This window comes from Manihot esculenta, chromosome 2 (genome assembly GCF_001659605.2).
Source record: "Manihot esculenta cultivar AM560-2 chromosome 2, M.esculenta_v8, whole genome shotgun sequence".
Taxonomy (NCBI): domain Eukaryota; kingdom Viridiplantae; phylum Streptophyta; class Magnoliopsida; order Malpighiales; family Euphorbiaceae; genus Manihot; species Manihot esculenta.
Window position 1 is genome coordinate 33865851 of NC_035162.2, and position 22654 is coordinate 33888504.

A 22654-nucleotide genomic window follows, 5' to 3' on the forward strand; every position below is an offset into this window, starting at 1 on the left:
AAGATAAAGCCACCCATATTAAAAATGCTAAGTTTATTATAGACTTTATTAAGGCCAATATTTTCTTTAGGTGTGGGAGCCAGGGCAATCATTAGTGATTGAGGGACTCACTTTTGCAATAAAGTAATGGAAGTGCTTTTCCAGAAATACAATGTTGTTCACAGGACTTGCATCGAATTATCACCCTAAAAAAAATGGTCAAATTGAGTTTCCAAATCATGAAATAAAATCCATTTTGGAAAAGACTGTCAATCTGAATAAGAAAGACTAGAGTTTATGGCTTGATGATCCTTTCTAAGGCCTATTGAACTGCTTATAAAACTCCTTTATGATAATCTAACGCTTAAATCACTCTAATGCTCAAGTCAGTATACTAAAAAAGAGAGTGAATGCAATGAATTGCTTAGAACTTTTGTGTGAGAGAATAACGTACTTTTACCTCTATAATGCTTCTCCTTTTATACTGTAAGAAGGTGGAGATAAACACAGTATTTTCCGATTATCCAACTGTGATGTGACCAGCTAATTGATAAAGAATATCGCTAGTTAATAGGTTGGTAATTCTACAATTATAGGCATAATGTGCATACGTTGGACTGTTCCTGCTAATAGTAACTTCGTGCTGAGGCTCGCCCTATCGAGGGAAGGGTGAGTCTTGATGATGAACCGGGTATTAAGGTGTCTGGATCTTCCTTCCCTTAGGCTAGACTGCATTTCCCACTTATCAGATACTTGCTACATGACCTTGTCTTGTGGTGATAGCTCATGGCTTACTTTGGGCAATTGTTATGTTGCATTAGAGGTACCCCGCTAGTCTTCGGTTCTTCAAATTCGAAGGTGACAGTTTGTCATTTTGGTTATGTGGCATGATTTGACTAGTCTTTACTACTTGCGTCGTCTTGTCTATCTTTGGTCACGATGGTCACCTTATTTTTTGAGCCATATTTAAAGCTTTGCTAGCTGTGCCACTATATAAGAACATTCTTTCTCTTATTTTTGTTTACGACTACCATCTGCGGGAGACATATATTAGGGTATTTTCTTTTCTTTTCCTTAGACAGATCTATGCAGAGGATATCATCATGATCTACGAAGAGCAACTGAAGGAGGTTCTTCATAAAGGTGCAAGTATATTGCTTAGCTTTGAGGACTATAACAAGTTCGACTATAATGGCTTTTTAGCATTACGACCTAGGGAGAGGGGTTGGATTGTGCAAGATTGATTCTAAGGACCAAGTTAGGAAGGCAGCTGGAGAAGTGATCGTTTCTGCGACTTTTCCTGGATAAATGATATATTTTCGGAGGATGAGATCAAGAGAGAGGCTGAGGAGAACCCTGCTAACTAGCTCTCTTTTAATAGATTTTTAGGAGATTCTGATATAATAGAGACTTTTCCAAGTCTATTTTATCTCCTTGTGATATTTTTTAATGAAAATTCATATTTTATATATCTATTGTTAGGTGTATTGTCGCTACCAACGATTTAAATAGGGGCATATATCTCGAATTACGAATTTGGAGACCCTAATTTTTTGGCCCAAAAAAGGGGGCTAAAGCATATTCCCTTTTCAAGGCTTAATTTCCAGTTTAATAGACATAAATAATTTATAGTTTTTGCAAAATTGGATTAATACCTTGGTCCGTGGCCTGGCAGACTCCTGCTTTTCCGTCATAAGACACCTTGGGGTAATTTTGTAATAAGGGACTTTCATCCGATCATTCATCTTGATTCTTGGTCATAAGACTCGCCTCATCAACATTAATCTTTCATTGATACTTTCGTCTTTTGAGGGTTGATATACCCGCCTCGTGGCTGTCTGGCATAGATAACCTATTTATAGGGACTAATGCCTGGGTTGTAGCCTAGTGGAACCCATCTCGTAGCCTTATTTAGTGGGAAGAATGCCTAGATGGTCTGGCGAAACCCTCTTTGTGACCTTGTTTAGTGGGACCAATGCCCGGATAGTCTGGCGGAACCCACCTCATGACTTGGCCCGGTCAAACCTGCCTTGTGGCCTTGTTTGGTGGGACCAATGCCCGGATGGTCTGGCGGAACCCGCCTTGTAACCTTGTTTAGTGGGACCAACGCCTGGATGGTTTGGCAAAACCCGCCTTGTGACCTGACTTGGCAGAATCCGCCTTGTCCTCTTCTTTTCTCCTTGAAAATATTTTTAGGAAGGCAATCCCATCATTCCTTATCATTGAGGACCACAACATGTGAAAGAAATACCTCGTTAACTTGTTATTGATAAAACTTTCTTAGATTACAGATATTCTAGGCATGGGGAATGACTTGATCTTCTAGCTTTGCTAGCTTATATGACCCTAGATGAATAACCTTTGAGACCTTAAATGGTCCTTTCTAGTTCTCGCCCAACTTACCAAACCCGACATTGCCACTTGTTACATATGTTCTTTTGAGGACTAGGTCCCCCACATTAGAAGCTCGGGGCCTACATTTTGTTTATGTAGACCTCCATTCTGATTGTGGCTGTAATACCCGGCTAGACTCCGGTATCGGAATCCCTACCGTCCGGTGGGACCTCGGATGTCGGAAACCTCTAGAAGGGTAAAACTATGATTTTATGAAATGTTTTCATGTATTTCATGTTTTTAAGTAAGAAATTAAATGAATTTTGCATGAAAAATCTTAGGAGGAAAACCCAGGTTCGGCCGCCGAACTCCAAGTTCGGCCGCCGAACCTTGCATGCATGCGGAGGCACCTTCGGCCCCCGAACGTGGCCTGGCCAGCCACCTATAAAAGGGGCACTTAGCCGAAATGGGAGAGTTTTCTCCCATTTTCAGCCACCGCAAGCTTCCGACCTCCCTCTCCCAAATCTTGTGTTTTTCCTTCAATCCCCACCATTTTCTTTGAGTTTTAAGGTTTCACAAAAGTTTTTGAGTGTTTTTAAGCAAGTTTGGAGCTTGGAAGTCTTGGAGCTAAATCCCTCCATTTTCCGAGCTAGGGTCGTTCTTCCTCTCGATCTTCAAGAGGTAAGCTTCGATCTATGCTTCTTTTATGTTTTATGAAGGTTTTATGCAAGTTGATGGGGTAGAATGCATGTTTAGGCTTGTTGTTAGGTTTATGGGTTTATGTTGTGATTTGAACAATGTATGTTGGAAATGTGCTGTTTGAAGTGTTGTAGTTGGGGTATATTATAGTTTGAGACCCCTAGGTGTGATGTATGATGTGTATGCATGTGTAGAAACAAGCTTATGCATGTTTTGAGGCGTTTTGGAGGCTGTGGACACAAGGGAGCCAAGTTTCTGCCCTTCGGCAGAAACTCAGGTTCGGCCGCCGAAGTGACTTTCGGCCGCCGAACCCCCTTGTGGAGGCAGTTTCGGCTGCCGAAGCCTGCCCCCGAAACTCAAGTTTCGTCTCTGTCTGGGAGGTTCGGCCGCCGAAAGTGCCGCCGAACCTGCATGACTTTCGGCTGCAGAGGGACTTTCGGCCGCCGAACCTGCCGCCGAAAGTGCCCTGTTCAGCCATTTCTTGCATGTTTTCATGTGATGTTTTCAGGATGTTTTAGGGGGCTTTTGGGGAGTATTTTAGAGTCATATTCATGTATGTTTGGTCCCTCATGTGAGTCCACCTGTGTAGGTTCGGACCCGAGGAACCGAGACCCCCAGCAGTGAGCCAGCTGCTTCAGAGTCTCTTCAGAGCTAGCCAGAGGTGAGTGGAATAAACTTTAAGTTTTAAAGCAAATTAATGAAATGTTTTAGCATGATTCACGCATCATGAATGCCATGAGATATATTAGGTTGTTTGCATTAGAATTCACGAATATGTTGCATTGCATACTTTGTTGTTGATGTGGATGAATGTTGAATGATCCATTAGCCCTTGTATGTCATGATAGCCTATGTGAGTCCAGGTGTGCCTGCTACGGCTCTACGCCCCTGGCACTATGACTGATTATGAAAGTCCGGGTGTGCCTGCTACGGCTCTACGCCCCCGGCATGTATAAGTAAGAAAGATAGGGGCTAAATGGTGACAAGTTCATCCTTGTTGTGAAATGTTTGTGTTATGGCGCATACATGAAAGCATGATTTAAATTGATGTTTTATTATTCTGCTCACTGGGCTCTAGTAGCTCACCCCACTCCATTTATCCCCAGAGTTGCAGGTACAGGATAGATCGGGAAGTCGGCTAGAGTGAAGTTAAGTCATGTATGTTGTAATAGATAGTAGTGGACATGAACATGATGTAATGAGTATTTATGACCATGTAATGTAATAAATGATTTGATGATGTATTGAGGATTATAGTAGTGCTTGACCTAGAGGTGTGTGAATCCCCATTATGTACAGAGTGTTTAATGAGTAATGATGTTAATGACCATGATTATCCAAGCTGATATGTATGATGATGATACCCCATTGGAGTATTTGATGAGGACTCCAGTGTGGGGTTTATGTATGATTTTGTGCATGCACAGGTTTTGCTTGGATAAGAGAAAAGAAAAATTTTTACAGATATTGTATATGTTGTTATGTATGGGATTCCACAGGTTTACAGGAGGTATGTAGGCTTGCTACGGGTCCCGGCGGCCTTAAGCCGATCTGGATCCTAGCGCCGGTAACGGGTCGGATTTCCGGGTCGTTACAGAGTGGTATCAGAGCCCTAGGTTCATATGGTCGGACCTAGAGTGTCGGGCTCATAGATGTTCTAGAAGGTCAAGCACACTAGGAAAGTCATGTCCACTAGGATAGGATGTAGAGTCCTGTCTATATGATGATATGATATGCCATGATGATATACATGTGCATAAATGCTATGATGTGATGCTATGTATGTGATGAGGGTTCATGTGTTTCCACATGAACCATATGATGCTAATGATTGCTTATACTATGTGCTGTTTTTCAGAAGATAGAATGAGAGGAACTCGTCGATCTGCACGATTGACTGGAGTGCCACCTCAGGACGAGGGCGCTGATGCCCGTCCTTCAGCATTGCCTAGGGCAATGTCCAGTAGGTCCAACAGAGACAGAGTAGCTAGAGACCCTAGAAGGTCTTTGGATCTGGGTAGAAGCAGATCAGTAAGGGGAACAGTGCAGGGAGGAATGTCTGAGGATATGGAAGTAGATCAGAGGAGGGATGGCAGTCTCGGTGTGAGCATGCCGAAAGAGGGCATGGGAGAATCAGAAGGAGGCACTCAGGCCTCGAGTTATGTCCAGCCACATCACTACCCACCCTATTCACACCATCCAGGGTATTCGATGGGAGGTACATCGGATTACCCCAGTTTTAGCCCTTATCCTCCACATATGCCATACCCACCTTACTACCCACCATACTCTCAGTACCCCATGTACCCACCTCCACCTCCCTATACCAGTACAGCAAACCCTACCCCAGGGGATGTTGCACCTCCACCACCACCAGTACCTACTGTCCCGGAAACACAAGTACCCAAACCTGCCTCATATGGAGGGAGCAAGGTCAAGATGACCGATTACATGAAGTTGGGTGCTCCTCAGTACAGAGCAGGCGATGACCCATTTGAGTATCTGAGCAGGGTCAAGACTATTACAGATGAGATAGGGGCTGATGACAGTAGAGCCATTCAGATGGCTGGGTTCACACTGGAGTGCAAGAAGGCACGTGGTTGGTTTAAGAACTATGTGGACCCGAGAGCGGACAGTATGTCCTGGGAGGAGTTCGCAAATGAGTTTGCAGGATGGGCTTTCCCTGAGAGCTCTAGAGAGCAGAAGATGATAGAATTCGAACAGTTGAGGCAGACTGAACAGATGAGTGTGGAGGAGTACACAGACAGGTTCCTGGAGTTGTTGCCATATGCTGGGCAGAATTTGGACACAGATCAAAAGAAGTCAAGGAGATATATTATGAGGCTGCACTCCAGGTATTCCTCTTTGATACAGTCAGCAGAGAGGGAGAGTTTCCATGCCATAGTGGATATGGCTAGGAGAATGGAGGCTAGTGCTATCGTTGAGGGGAAGGTAAAACAGTCAGTGGCACAGTCTTCTGGTTCCAAGACCCCAGGTGGGGAAAGGTTAGACTCTTCTTCTCTGAGTGCAGCAGTTGCAGGCAGTAAGAAGTGGGACAGAGGCCACAGAAAATCTAAGAAGAATAAGTTCTGGAACAAGATCAAGTCAGGTCTGGGTTTAGGCAGTGGCTCAAGCTCTGGCGCAGAGGTTACAGCATGTATGAGATGTGGGAGACCACACAAGGGAGTATGTCTGGCAGGGACAAACACATGTTTCAGATGCGGACAGGCGGGTCATTTGGCTCGGGATTGTCCTAGAGCAGCCTTTGCAGCACCGTCTCAGCAGACAGCCTCCGGCAGTGTGGTACAGCCAGTAGCTCCAGCCGCAACACAGGCCAGTGGCAGAGGCAGAGGGAGAGGGTTAGCCTCTTCATCAGCAGGATACAGAGGCGAAGGTCCATCAGCTCCGGCACGGATCTTCACTATGACTCAGCAGGAGGCCAACACATCCAACACCGTGGTGGCAGGTAATCTCATCATTGGTTGTTCCGATGTGTATGCCTTAATGGACCCGGGTGCATCTCATTCTTTTATTGCTCCGAGAGTCGTGGAGAGGGTAGGATTGATGGTCTCTGGGTTAGAGTGTCCCCTATGGGTCAGTGGACCCAAGTGTGACCCATCAGTGGCAGAGTCAGTCTGCCAGTGTAGTCCAGTTTTCATAGAGGGAAGATGCCTTTCCGCCGACCTTGTGGTTCTAGATTTGACAGATTTTGACGTCATTCTAGGGATGGATTGGTTATCGACCCATGGTGCTACCTTGGACTGTAGAGACAAGGTAGTCAGATTCAGAGATCAGGATGGGTCAGAGGTCGTCTTCAAAGGAGACAAGAGGGGTACACCTAGAGGTCTGATCTCAGCTCTTCAGGCTCGTAGGTTGCTTAGGAGGGGATGTCAGGGGTTTCTAGCTCATGTGAGGGAGTTAGATAGTCATGTCAGAGAGCCCGCCTCAGTGCCTGTGGTGAGTGAGTTCTTAGACGTTTTCCCAGACGAGCTGCCAGGGTTACCACCTGCTAGGGAGATAGAGTTCGAGATTGAGTTAATGCCTGGTACCAGACCGATCTCTATCCCTCCCTACAGGATGGCACCAGCTGAATTGAAAGAACTGAAGGAACAGTTGCAAGAGCTGGTAGATAAGGGTTTCATCCGGCCGAGTACTTCACCTTGGGGTGCTCCGGTTTTGTTTGTGAGGAAGAAGGATGGATCCCTCAGACTTTGTATCGACTACAGACAGTTGAACAAGGTCACTACCAAGAACAAGTACCCTTTGCCGAGGATCGACGATCTATTCGACCAGCTAGCAGGAGCAGGTTGTTTCTCCAAAATAGATCTGAGATCAGGGTACCATCAGTTGAGGATAAGGAATGAAGATGTACCGAAGACAGCTTTCAGGACCAGGTATGGGCACTATGAGTTCCTTGTGATGCCGTTTGGGTTGACCAACGCCCCTGCAGCATTCATGGACCTCATGAACAGAGTATTCAGCCAGTATCTGGATCACTTCGTTATTGTCTTCATAGATGATATCTTAGTGTATTCCAGAAATGCAGAGGAGCATGCCCATCACCTGAGGACAGTTTTGCAGACCTTGAGAGAGCATGGCTTGTATGCCAAGTTCTCCAAGTGTGAGTTTTGGCTTAGGAGCATTTCATTCTTGGGGCACATTGTGTCAGAACAGGGTATTGAAGTAGACCCCAAGAAGGTAGAGGCTGTAGCTAACTGGCCTAGACCCACCACAGTGACCGAGATCAAGAGTTTTCTGGGTTTAGCAGGTTACTACAGGAGGTTCGTTCAGGACTTCTCAAAGATTGCTGCTCCTATGACCAAATTGACAAAGAAGAATCAGAAGTTCATATGGACCGATCAGTGTGAGGAAAGCTTTGAGGAGCTTAAGAGGAGGTTGACTTCAGCACCGGTGTTAGCTCTGCCAAAAAGTGATGATGACTTCTCAGTATATTGTGATGCGTCCCGTGTGGGACTGGGTTGTGTGTTAATGCAGAATGAGAGGGTGATCGCTTATGCTTCTAGGCAGCTGAAGAAGCATGAGCTGAATTACCCCACACATGACCTAGAGATGGCAGCAGTGATCTTTGCACTCAAGATGTGGAGGCATTACCTTTATGGGGTAAAGTGTGAGATCTTCACAGATCATAAGAGCCTGCAGTACATCCTGAGTCAGAGAGAACTGAACTTGAGGCAGAGGAGATGGGTAGAGCTGTTGAGTGACTATGATTGCAAGATTCAGTACCATCCGGGTAAGGCGAATGTTGTGGCAGACGCCCTAAGCCGGAAATCACTCGGCAGTCTATCCCACATTTCAGCAGAGAGGAGGCCGGTGGTGAAGGAGTTCCACAGACTTATGAGTGAGGGATTACAGTTGGAGTTGTCTGGCACAGGTGCCTTAGTGGCTCAGATGAGAGTGACACCCGTGTTTCTGGAGCAGGTAGCTCAGAAACAGCATGAGGACCCAGAGTTGGTCAGGATAGCCAGAACGGTTCAGTCAGGCCAGAGTAATGAGTTCAAGTTTGATGATAAGGGGATCCTCCGCTACGGGAACAGATTATGTGTGCCAGATGACATTGGTCTGAAGGGAGATATTATGGGGGAAGCCCATAATACCAGGTATAGTGTTCACCCTGGAGCCACCAAGATGTATCAGGATCTGAAGAGAGTGTATTGGTGGCCAGCTATGAAGAAGGACGTGGCACTGTTCGTGTCAGCCTGCGATGTGTGTCAGAGGGTGAAACTAGAGCATCAGAAGCCGGCTGAAATGTTGAATCCACTACCGATTCCAGAGTGGAAATGGGAGAACATAGCTATGGACTTCGTAGTGGGGTTACCGGCGACGTCCAACAGATTGGACTCCATATGGGTGATTGTGGACAGACTCACCAAATCTGCTCACTTCATCCCTGTCAGGAGTGGTTACTCTGTGGACAAGTTGGCGCAGGTGTACGTAGATGAGATTGTCAGACTGCATGGGGTCCCGGTATCAATAGTGTCAGATAGAGGGCCCCAGTTCACCTCCAGGTTTTGGCGGAGTCTGCAGAACGCTATGGGTACCAGATTAGACTTCAGTACTGCCTTCCACCCACAGACAGACGGACAGTTAGAGAGGACCATCCAGACAATAGAGGATATGCTCAGAATGTGTGTGCTAGATTTTGGCGGTTCTTGGAGGCAGCATCTACCTTTGGTGGAGTTTGCCTACAATAACAGCTATCATGCTAGCATAGGGATGGCTCCATATGAAGCTTTGTATGGGAGGAAGTGCAGATCACCTATCTGCTGGGAGGAAGTAGGAGAGAGGACTCTTGCGGGTCCGGAGTTAGTAGAGCTTACCAGCAGGGTGGTACCCATAATCAGAGAGAGGATCAAGACTGCTGCTAGTCGGCAGAAGAGTTATGCAGATATCCGCAGAAGACAGCTAGAGTTTCAGGAGGGGGATTTGGTTTTGCTCAAGGTGTCTCCTATGAAAGGAGTGGTTCGGTTCGGGAAGAAGGGTAAGTTAGCTCCACGGTACATCGGTCCTTTCGAGGTGCTTCAGAGGGTCGGTAATGTGTCGTACAAGCTAGACTTGCCTGCTTCGATGGAGAGAATCCATCCGGTTTTCCATGTTTCTCTGTTACGGAAGTTCGTGTCGGATCCTGGAAAGGTTCTTAGTGAGCCTGATATGGAGATCCATGAGGATCTCACCTATGTAGAACAGCCAGTGCGGATCCTAGACACTCAGATCAGAAAGCTGAGGAACAAGGAAATCCCGATGGTGAAAGTCCTTTGGAACCACCACAATATTGAAGAATGCACCTGGGAGACACGGGAGTCCATGCTCCAGCAATACCCCCATCTGTTTTGAGGTGAGTGTTAGTTGTTCTATGTGTTGCATGTATGATATATTGTATGCTATGTTGTATGTTATGATTGATGCCATGCTTTGTATGTTAGTTGAGGAACATTCGGGGACGAATGTTCTTAAGGGGGGGAGAATGTAATACCCGGCTAGACTCCGGTATCGGAATCCCTACCGTCCGGTGGGACCTCGGATGTCGGAAACCTCTAGAAGGGTAAAACTATGATTTTATGAAATGTTTTCATGTATTTCATGTTTTTAAGTAAGAAATTAAATGAATTTTGCATGAAAAATCTTAGGAGGAAAACCCAGGTTCGGCCGCCGAACTCCAAGTTCGGCCGCCGAACCTTGCATGCATGCGGAGGCACCTTCGGCCCCCGAACGTGGCCTGGCCAGCCACTTATAAAAGGGGCACTTAGCCGAAATGGGAGAGTTTTCTCCCATTTTCAGCCACCGCAAGCTTCCGACCTCCCTCTCCCAAATCTTGTGTTTTTCCTTCAATCCCCACCATTTTCTTTGAGTTTTAAGGTTCCACAAAAGTTTTTGAGTGTTTTTAAGCAAGTTTGGAGCTTGGAAGTCTTGGAGCTAAATCCCTCCATTTTCCGAGCTAGGGTCGTTCTTCCTCTCGATCTTCAAGAGGTAAGCTTCGATCTATGCTTCTTTTATGTTTTATGAAGGTTTTATGCAAGTTGATGGGGTAGAATGCATGTTTAGGCTTGTTGTTAGGTTTATGGGTTTATGTTGTGATTTGAACAATGTATGTTGGAAATGTGCTGTTTGAAGTGTTGTAGTTGGGGTATATTATAGTTTGAGACCCCTAGGTGTGATGTATGATGTGTATGCATGTGTAGAAACAAGCTTATGCATGTTTTGAGGCGTTTTGGAGGCTGTGGACACAAGGGAGCCAAGTTTCTGCCCTTCGGCAGAAACTCAGGTTCGGCCGCCGAAGTGACTTTCGGCCGCCGAACCCCCTTGTGGAGGCAGTTTCGGCTGCCGAAGCCTGCCCCCGAAACTCAAGTTTCGTCTCTGTCTGGGAGGTTCGGCCGCCGAACCTGCATGACTTTCGGCTGCAGAGGGACTTTCGGCCGCCGAACCTGCCGCCGAAAGTGCCCTGTTCAGCCATTTCTTGCATGTTTTCATGTGATGTTTTCAGGATGTTTTAGGGGGCTTTTGGGGAGTATTTTAGAGTCATATTCATGTATGTTTGGTCCCTCATGTGAGTCCACCTGTGTAGGTTCGGACCCGAGGAACCGAGACCCCCAGCAGTGAGCCAGCTGCTTCAGAGTCTCTTCAGAGCTAGCCAGAGGTGAGTGGAATAAACTTTAAGTTTTAAAGCAAATTAATGAAATGTTTTAGCATGATTCACGCATCATGAATGCCATGAGATATATTAGGTTGTTTGCATTAGAATTCACGAATATGTTGCATTGCATACTTTGTTGTTGATGTGGATGAATGTTGAATGATCCATTAGCCCTTGTATGTCATGATAGCCTATGTGAGTCCAGGTGTGCCTGCTACGGCTCTACGCCCCTGGCACTATGACTGATTATGAAAGTCCGGGTGTGCCTGCTACGGCTCTACGCCCCCGGCATGTATAAGTAAGAAAGATAGGGGCTAAATGGTGACAAGTTCATCCTTGTTGTGAAATGTTTGTGTTATGGCGCATACATGAAAGCATGATTTAAATTGATGTTTTATTATTCTGCTCACTGGGCTCTAGTAGCTCACCCCACTCCATTTATCCCCAGAGTTGCAGGTACAGGATAGATCGGGAAGTCGGCTAGAGTGAAGTTAAGTCATGTATGTTGTAATAGATAGTAGTGGACATGAACATGATGTAATGAGTATTTATGACCATGTAATGTAATGAATGATTTGATGATGTATTGAGGATTATAGTAGTGCTTGACCTAGAGGTGTGTGAATCCCCATTATGTACAGAGTGTTTAATGAGTAATGATGTTAATGACCATGATTATCCAAGCTAATATGTATGATGATGATACCCCATTGGAGTATTTGATGAGGACTCCAGTGTGGGGTTTATGTATGATTTTGTGCATGCACAGGTTTTGCTTGGATAAGAGAAAAGAAAAATTTTTACAGATATTGTATATGTTGTTATGTATGGGATTCCACAGGTTTACAGGAGGTATGTAGGCTTGCTACGGGTCCCGGCGGCCTTAAGCCGATCTGGATCCTAGCGCCGGTAACGGGTCGGATTTCCGGGTCGTTACAGTGGCCTTTTCTCGTAGGAATTCGGCTTGATCCAAATTGAATTGCATCTCTTCAAGATCTCCTGAAATCTCTAGTGTTATGTCCTGAAGCTACTTGGATTTTCACGGGGATGACCGCCTCAGCCCCATATACAAGAGAAAATGGCGTTTCTCGTGTAGCTATTTTGGAGTGGTCATGTATGCCCACAGTATGTGAGGTAACTCCTCGGGCCAGTTGCCCTTGGCTTGGTCGAGCATTTTCTCTAGCCCCTGTAGGATAGTCCTGTTTGTCACCTCTATCATATCATTAGTCTGGAGGTGATAGGCTGAAATGAACCTCAAGTCAATTTTTCATTTTTTACATAAGTCTTTAAATCTGGAGCTTGCAAACTGAGTTTCATTATCAGTAGTCACTATTTTGGTATTCCGAATCGAGTGAATATGTTTTGCTGACAAAAGAGATCACTTGTTGGGTAGTGATGGACTGTACTGCCTCAGCTTCCACCCATTTGCTGAAATGATCTACTGCCATGATTACAAACTTCCTTGACCCTGATGCTTTAGGGAATGGGCCAAGGATGTCTATCCCCATTGAGAGAATGGCTAGGGGCTTCCAATAGATGCTTGCATTTCTCCCAGGGTCCTGGGGATGTTCGCATGTACTTGACATCTTCAACACTTCTAGACAAGTTGCTTTGCATTTTGCATTATCATTAGCCAGAAGTACCCTTGCTTGAAGTTTTCTAAGCGATTGTCTAAGCTCCTTTATGGCTCCCGCAATCACCTTCATAGGTATCTTTTAGGATTTCTTAGCCTTCCTCCTCTATAACACACTATAGCATGGCTGTGTCGAGGACCTTCTATATAACCAACCATCAATTAGTGCATAGTTAGAAGACTTACTTATTACCTATTTGGCGGATAACTTATCGGCTGAAAGGTCATCTTGTGTCAAAAATTTGTATACGGGCATCATCTATGATTTCCTCTCTTTTATGGAAAAAACTCTTCCGCTTCTATTGTTGGAGTGTGTAATTCTTCAAACTAAAACGGTTGAGTCAAGTGCTATTCACTTGTCGCTGCCATTTTAGCTAGAAGATTCACCTCTTCATTGTTGCCTCTAGCCATTTGGCAAAGTTCGCAATTGTCTTGTCCTTCTTTGATTCGCTCCATTAGGAATCGAACCTTTTTCTCATATTTGACAAGATTCAGTTCTCAGACTTTGAATTGTCCCTGACACTAGTTAACAACCAATTGTGAGTCACTAAAAACAATGGATTTTTGTATACCTTATTCCTTGATGATCCTCAAGGCCATTATCACAGCCTCGCACTGGGCCACTTTGTTGATGGCATTGAAAGCGAGCTTTGACACATACTGAAGTTTTATACCGGTTTGAGACTATAACAGATCCTAATTCTAGAACCCCCAGCCTACAAGCTCCATCTGTCCAAACTTCCCATTCCTCTATGGTTGACTCAGGGGACTCCGAAGCTTCTAACGACGGAGTCATTTCCACAACAAAATTGGCTAGCACCTGGGCTTTCATTACCTTCTTGGGAACATACCTGATATTATAGGCCGACAATATTACTGCACAGGTGGATAATTGCCCTGACAACTCTAGCCTGTGTAGAACCTTCCGCAAAGGATAATCTATTCTGACTTCGATGGTATGCGACTGGAAGTATGGTCGTAGCTTCGTAGTTGACATTAAAATTGCAAAACCAACTTTTCAAGAGGATAATTCAGCTTCGCTCCCTTCAAATCTTGGCTGGCCTAATACATTGGACTTTGCTCCCCATTGTTTTCATAAATGAGTACTGAGCAAACTATTTTCTGTGTCACAGACAAATATAGAAACAAAACTTCGCCTTCGACAGGCAGGCTTAGAAATGGAGGAGATAATAAAAAGATTTTTAGGCTCTCAAATGCCTCTGCACACTCCTCCCCCCACTCAAACTTACCTTTGCCATTTAAGACTTTGAAGAACAAGAGACATATTCTGGCTGAGCATGATATGAAACAACCCAGGGCAGTGATTCGCCCATTCAACCTTTGTACTTCAATAATACTTTTGGGTCCTTCCATGTTTCAGATGGCATTGATCTTCTCAGGGTTTGCCTCTATCCCTCTTTCTAATATGATATACCCTAGAAACTTCCCATTCTTTACCCCGAAGGTATACTTTCAGGGTTCAGCTTCATACCCGCCATGTCCAGGACGTTAAAGACTTTTCGGGTATCTTCTAGATGGCCTTCCAAGGATCGGCTCTTTACTATCATGTCATCCACATACACTTCAACTATTGATCCCACCATGTCTTTAAAGATTCCTGACACCAGCCTTTAGTATGTTGTCCCCACGTTTTTTAAACCAAAAAGCATTACCTTATGGCAGTAAACTCCTTCATCTATTATAAATGCAGTCTTCTCTGTGTCCTTGGTGTCCATCATGATTTGGTGGTATCCTGAAATGGAATCAAAGAAGGAAAGCATTGCATGTCCTGAGGTCGAGTCTACTAGCCTGTCGATGGACAGTAACGGGTAATGATCTTTTAAACAGGATTTATTCAGGTCAGTGAAATCCACGCACATTCTCAATTTCCCATTAACTTTCTTCACCAGGGCCGCATTGGCGAGCCATGTGAGATACTGGACTTCCTTTATCAACCTTGCACTCAAAAGCTTATCAGCCTCTTCTTTGATCACCTATTGCCTCTCTGGTGCAAACTTTATCTTCTTTTGTTGGACTAGTTTGACGGTCTTATCAATAGATAGCTTATGAGTGATGAGAGTTGGGTCCACACCTGTTACATCTTTTGGAGACCAAGCGAAAGTGCTTACTCGGCTCTTTAGCAATTCTATTAGGCGAGTCTTTGTTTCACCGGTTAATGCAGTACCAAATCGTACCTTCTGTTTCTTACTTATCTAGACCTCCTCTACTGGGTCTGCAGGTTCTAGCTTTAGATGAGATTCCTGCTTTTCCGAAGCTTTTTGATGGGTGTCCGTAACCTTCTTTTGCCAATCTCGAATTGCCTTGGACCATAGCTATTCCCTCTGGAGCTAGAAGCTTAAGACACATAGCACCATGTTAATAATGATACTGTGGCAGTTTAGGACTGGATGGCCGAGTATCACATTGTATGCAAATTGGATATCTACCACCGCAAACTCTATATACAACTCTCGCCTATAATTTTCTCACCTAGTACGAGGAGAAGGTTAATGGTACCCAGTACTGCCACGGTCTTATCTCCTAATCCTACTAAAGGATGAAAAACTTTGACAGGGTTGTTTTTATGCAAGCCTAACTTGCTAAAAACATTTAAGGTGAGAAGGATAACAGAGCTACCTGTATCCACCAATACTCGCCTTACCTTGTACCAATTTAGGAGGACCTTAACGATCAATGGGTCGTTCTGAAAGAATCCAATCGATTTGTCAGCAGGACCAAACCTTACTTCTTGCTTGGCCCATGATTCTTGATCAACTGACAAGACGTCTTTTGCTACATGCTTATTTTTTTCTTTGCCCTTATCGAGTTCCCCTGTAATGATATGCATAATTCTGGCCATTTCGAAAGATAAAGAGGAGAGATTTACTTTTCCAAGAGAAATGGAACTAGAGACTGGTTTTAATACAAATGAATAGAGAGAATTCAATGGATTTCCCAATAATAGAACTAATTGATGTTGTAGAGATTATATCAATGACATGGCCGTAATGGAGCTATGCTGTGATTGGCTATACCTACAAGGAAGGGAAGATGAGGTGGTTGTGGGTTCCCACGGCAGCCACTCGACGCTCAAGTTAGTATGCTAAAGAAGTGAGTGAATGCAATGAATTGCTTAGAGCTTTTGTGTGAGAGAATAACGTACCTTTGCCTTTATTATTCTTCTCCTTTTATACTATAAGAAGGTGAGGAGAAATATAATATTTTTCGATTATTCAGCGGTGATGTGACCGGCTGCTTGATAAGGGATATCGCTAGCTAATAGGTTGGTAATCCCGTAATTATAGGCATAATGGGGATACATTGGACTGTGCCTGCTAGCAGTAACTTCATGCCAAGACTCGCCCTATCAAGGGAAGGGCGAGTCTTGATGATGAACCGGGTGTTAAGGTGTTCAGATCTTCCTTCTCTCTCGGCTGGACCGCATTTTCCACTTATCATATCCTTACCACATGGTCCTATCTTGTGGTGATAGATTATGGTTTACTTTGGGCGATTGCTATATTGCATTAGTTATTAATTATGTGCATGCTAGTGAATTGTGATGTTTCAATTCAAAGGTCTTGGTAAATGGGTTGTGTAGGCTGTTAAGTGTGAGAATGGAATTGCTAGTTTAAATTGTTTGAATGCTTGAGCCCAAACATGGTTCAGGTGTGGGGCTATTTGATAATGCACATATTTAACATATATTTTGATTTAATACTTGGTAATTGTTGAAGATATTTCTATTTAGTTGGATAGATGATGTTTTGAAGGAATTTGGAAAGTAACAAAGCTAATAGAAATTTTTCATGAAAAATCTAATATAGAGAAAATTGTTATGATGAACCTTGGCCAAGAGACTTGAGCAAGCCTAGTTGATGTGCTGAAGTGAAAAAAGAAGCAAGCAGCATGCAAAGCTTTGACTAGAGATTTGGGTAAGTCTCCAAATAATAGTAAAATTGCATCTTATGTAGTAGAATCAAATTTTCTCATTAAAAAAGCTGAAATTAAGCCCTAACTCACGGTATTCTTCTCCAAAAAATTTAGAAAACATTTTTCTCTCATTAGGAAACGAATCAAAGCTCTATTTTACTTAGAAAACTTGAGTTTTATCTTCTTATAAAGAGAATTTTAGCTAGGATTTTTATGAGGTTTTGCTATATATATATATATACTTCTTTTGTAATAGTCAAAAAATCTTTTTCTTTGGCCAAATTTTCTTTGTAATTTTTATAGTTCTATAGTAGTTATGAGTCTTTAAATTCTTTTGTTCTAGTTGAAGATAAATTGAAGTTTTAGTTCTATAAAGATTGTGAGATCTAAACTATATTAATCAACTTTATTTTTTCAATATTTATACAATTTCAGTTCTTATTATTAATGTCTTGTTGATTGATCAATAGGCCCATTGTTTATATTAGCAAGGTAATCTATTTTTATTGGATGCTTGAGTTATTCAACATTAGGTAATGATTAGCATAATTCGCTAAAAATTACATAATCTAACTTAAACTTACTGTGCGGTTTGTTTATTGGTTAGAATTGGATCTGTCTAATTCGTATGACAGTTAATAAATTAAATATAATAGACATTCTTTAGATTATTTATAGACTTGAATTAATTAGCTGTCATTTCGTAATTAACTTATACTTATAGAGAGATTAGTTGTGAGAAACGCCTTCTATAAGTATAATCAATAAAGATTTATTTTTATTTCAAAGATCAATTCTCACAAATGAAACACATCCTATTCTTCTGTTGGAATTTATTTTCATTGATATTTTCTCAAATGAATTATTTAATTTTCACTCAATTCTTTTAATTGTCTTGATTGTTGCATTAGTTTTATTCTTAATCAAAATCACTTTTATTTTATTTTATTATTTATTTGCCCGTGTTTAATTAGAGGTTTTTAGTGTCAATTCCCTACGAACATGATCATATTAGCTTTGGATAGGTTTTGGTGACTTTGACACCTATTATACAACTCCTACAAAGTTTATTAGAGCCAATAAATTAATATTTAATAAGGCAAATACTAAGTTTCACATATTCAACTGAGCCCCATTTTTATTCTAAGCTCTATTTTTTTTTTTTTCCATCTTCAAAATCTCTATTGCTTCAACTCATAGTATTTAAACACATACACATACTTATAAGAAATCTATATAACATTTCATCTTTCTATACTCTTAAAGCTCTATTCAAGAGACTTGTTACTCAGTGACCATTTATAAATTTTGCACACAATCCATGAATTCAAATCAAGTATGAAGAAAAACGCAGTAAATAATTAAGACTTGAGTCATTTAGGGAAAGGAGAACAAACTCACCAAGAAGCCTATAGGCTTGAGTTTTGGCCATGTAGTAAAGAAATTTCATCTCAATCTTCCCATTTCAACACATTACCATAATAATAAAATCTCAACTTATAAGAAAATACTATTACCTAACTTGAGTGATTATGTTAGCATTCCAACATCCAAACCCATCAACTACAATCAATTCAAAGGAAATATTATTATGAAAATAATTTATCTATTGATAAAGGACTAATTAGACTCTGTTAGAAATTTTAATCGATATCGTTTAGTTAAGATGATATGAAAAATAAAATAGATCGAAAGATGAACAATCTTTTTGAAATTTTTCAAAGATTGCAAAAGTGAGTTTTTAACGGTCAAGCAAGCCTATTTATAATAAAATCAAAACTCTAATATGCAAAATTAGAAAAATATCTAAAATATCCAAAAAAAATAATTAAAATGCAAAATTGACCCCCTAAACGATGGAATTTCCATATTGAATTTTGTGATCAGTCTATGGCTTTCATCACACTTTTGAAAGTCGTGCGTATTGAAATTCTCTTTTTGAAAAATTATCGTGAATCTCTATCGAATGACAACAACAAAAATTAGATACAGTCCAAGTTTATCGTAAACTCCAAAACTAATTACTCCATGTCATCTATGATTCGCGCATTTGAGCATTCAGTCATTTTTCACAAATTTGCATAACAATTCTCTTTCAATTACTCATCATTTTAACTTCCAGTCTTGTATCATTGAAGAGATCCTAGCATTAATAAATAACATAATGCCAACCCATAAATCCTTTTATTTAATGCAGCAACTTTAAATTATTAATTAGACAAGAAAAAATAAAATAATTAATTAATATATAAGATAGCACATACACGTTTTTTATATTAATGTATATTTATATTTTATATTAATGCCTATTAAAATATTAGAAAATTGCGAAGAATATATTTTTATTAATTAAATTAAATTTCCGAATTAATGTCATGTTTTCTTTTTGTTTGTTTTTTTTTTTTTTTTAATTTAAGAATGCCCTCTTTAAGTTTTCATCCTCTTTTTAGTTTAAAGTCTCGTATTACTAAAAATACCCTTTAAGGTTTTTATTGTTTTCCTCATTTGGCTGAAAGTGCCCTTTCAAAATTTTTTTCTTTCTTTACTCTTATTTTTGCAACGGACATCCAATGTTGTCCAACTTTTTTTTTTTTTTTACTTTTCTTTTATTTTTCCTCTTTTTCTTTTTTATTTTCCTTTTTTGACAACACGGTATCTTTAACAACTTCATTCGTCACTTTACCCACTTTTTCTTCAACTAAATGGTTCACTATCTAAGCACAGCTGGAAATAGCATTCTTTATTACATACTAACTCACATGGTTTTCTGACATCATCTTGATACATATCTCCAAAATGAGTTTGACATGCAATAAGGATAAACTGTAAATGATTGAGCCGCGAAAATAATTTATTAAGAGAAAAAGAAAAATAATTAATGATTGTAAATTATTTTTCTTTATTAGTGAATTTATTATGGATAGACTTACCTCAATCCACGCTACATTTAGTATGATTTATTTTTTGTGAGTGATTATTATAATAAATTTATATCAGAGCTGAGGTCTGTAATGTTAAAAATAGCGAGAATAAATTCTGAGGCAGAGTCATTCGATATAAAATAATAATTTTAGTTTGTGATAAAGTACAATGAAAAATATCATTGTACAATAAAAATTAATTAAAGTTTTGAATGAAAAACAATTAGCGATGATAAAAAATTATAATAAAGTGAAATTTCAACAAAGAATAGTGAATACGATTAGCTTGATGTTAACTTTTGAATTGAAATACAATGCCTTAAAAAAAAAAAAAAAAAAAAAAAAAAAAAACCTTTGCCAATTATATTATAAAAGAAAGTAGAGCGGCAAAGACACTCATAAACAGTTTACACTTGAAAAATGAATTACATTATTTAAAGCTGAGGATAATGTTTGAAATCATCTCAGTGCTTTTAATAAATTAATTTTTTATTAAACGTGCTTTTGCACTTTCGATTATTTCTTTTTTCAAATATAATATAATTAATTTTCAATAAAAATTAACTATAAATTTTTTTTCACTATGTAAAAATAGAACTGAAAAAGGATAATTTTAAAATTATTATCTAGCTTTTTTAGAATAAATTATCAAAATAAATATATGAAAAATAAAATATTTTGTAGATATATCCATGAAGCTACTTCGAAGGATTCAACAATATTTTGTAGATATAAGTATCTATTAATATGTGATGCAAACTAATTGTTTCATTGGATGATTCAACGATATTTTGATTCATAAAACCTTAAGTATTATTTTTTTCATTAATAAATCTTTAAAATTGTAATAAGATAAGAAATAATTGAGTAATTTCAGTATATTTTTTAATTGAAATGAGTGGGTATATATATAGATTATAAGGTCTTGTTAAGACAACTCCAAATAATTTTTTATCAATCAATTAGTATATAATAACGTAATCTCCTGTAATTATGTATAGATTATATTCACACTTTAACACTCCTTCTCAAGTTGGATTATAGATATTTATCATGCCCAACTTGTTAGAAAAATATTCCATTCGAGACCCATTTAAAGTTTTGGTGAGTAGATCACCCAATTGCTCTCCTGTCTTCACATAACTGGTGGAGATTAAATTTTCTTGAATCTTCTCATGAATGAAATGATAATCAACTTCAATATGCTTAGTTCGTTCATGGTATACTGATTGGAAGTAATGTGAAGAGTAGCCTGATTATCACACTAAAGTTTCGCGGGTGATGCAACATCCATACCAACTTCCTTCAGCAGATGATTTATCCACATAATCTCACAAGTGGATTGAGTCATGACCTTGTATTCTAACTCAGCACTGGATCTGGATACCACATTTTGCTTCTTACTTTTTCAAGACACTAAGTTTTCTCCAACAAATACATAGTAGCCTGTAGTCAACTTTCTATCACTTTTAGATCCTGCCCTGTCAATATCAGAAAAACACTCAAGTGCAGTATGCCCATGATCCCTGTAGAGTATATTAAGTCCAGGAGTCCCTTTTAGATACATGAACTGGCTTACAACGCTCACTGCAAAAACAATATCTGGCCGAGTCATCACCATAAGGTAGTTCAGTTTTCCAACCAACCTCCTGTACCTCTCTGGATCATCATAAGGGTTTCCGTCATCTTTTGTAAGACATATATTAGGAATCATTGGTGTACTACATGGTTTAGCTCACATCTTCCCAGTTTCTACAAGTCAATAACATACTTCCTTTGAGACAGGAAAATTTCCTTTTTACTCCTCAAGACTTTGACTCCTAAGAAATACTTAAGCTGACCCAAGTCATTGATATGAAAACTCACATGCAAGTAGTTTTTGAGAGAAGAGATCTCTATACTATCATTCCCTGTAATGACAATATCATCAACATATACAACAAGGAGAATAATACCAGTATTTGAATTTTTATAGCAGATTGAATGGTCACACTTGCTTTTTTTCAACCCAAATTTTTAAATAACTTCACTGAACTTGCCAAACCATGCATGAGGACTCTGCTTCAAACCATACAAAGATTTCTTCAAATGGCAGACTTTCCCATATTGTCCCTGAGCAACAAACCCTGGTGGTTGCTCCATATACACCTCCTCTTGGAGGTCACCATGTAAAAATGCATGCTTGATATCTAATTGGTGTAAAGGGCAATGCTAAGAAGCAATTAGGTAGATTAACAAGCGAACTGAGGTCATTTTTGCCACAGGAAAAAAAGTGTTAGAATAGTCAACGCCATAGGTTTGGGCATAACCTTTGGCGACAAGATGGGCCTTAAGCCTTACTATGGAGCCATCTGGATTGACTTTGATGGCAAAAACCCATTTACAGCCCACAGCCTTCTTGCCAGCAGGTAAATCAACTAGTTCTCAAGTATGATTTTCATCTAAAGCCTTGATCTCCTCAAACATTGCATCACACCATCTAGAATGAGCCAGGGCCTCTTTAACTGTCTTAGGCAAAGAAATAGAATCTAGAGAGACAATTAAAGAGGTAGAAAAAGGAGACAGGTGATCATAAGATAGAAAGTTAACAACTGAATAGATAGATTTACACTATCGTTTACCTTTACGAAGACTAATGGGGAGGTCAAGGTCACTTGGTGGTGGATCTGATGGCAAAGAAGATTCTGGTGTAGGACATGTATCATCAAGTACTAGTCTCCGAGAGTAAACTTGAACAGCTAACGGTTTAACAGGAGGCTGGGTATTAGGAGGAATGTTACTATCAGATTGTATAGTAGAAGGCATACTCGAAGAGGTCCCACCATCAGATATGATTCTATAGATGGGCCACTCATCATCATTCTCTTGATCAGGAGAGGTTTGTGAAATAGAATAAAAAGAAACTTGCTCGAAAAAGACTACATCTGTTGAGACCAGATACTTGTTGAGGTCTAGAGAGTAACACCGATACCCTTTCTACATTAGATTGTATAGTAGAAGGCATAC

General features: G+C 40.5%; 1 long non-coding RNA gene across 6 annotated transcripts in view; it reads left to right on the top strand.

Annotated features, from left to right (window-relative positions):
* Positions 1 to 16948, top strand: part of LOC110609366 — a 30661-nt gene extending 13713 nt beyond the window's left edge. Inside the window, exon 7 of one of the 6 annotated variants that reach the window (XR_006348971.1) lies at positions 3602 to 3628. This is a non-coding gene — a long non-coding RNA (uncharacterized LOC110609366). Of the gene's footprint in view, positions 1 to 3601; positions 3644 to 16621 lie in introns of those variants that run through there. The other 5 variants (XR_006348974.1, XR_006348973.1, XR_006348994.1 and 2 more) reach the window with 5 other exon arrangements.
* Positions 16949 to 22654: the final 5706 nt, after the last annotated feature.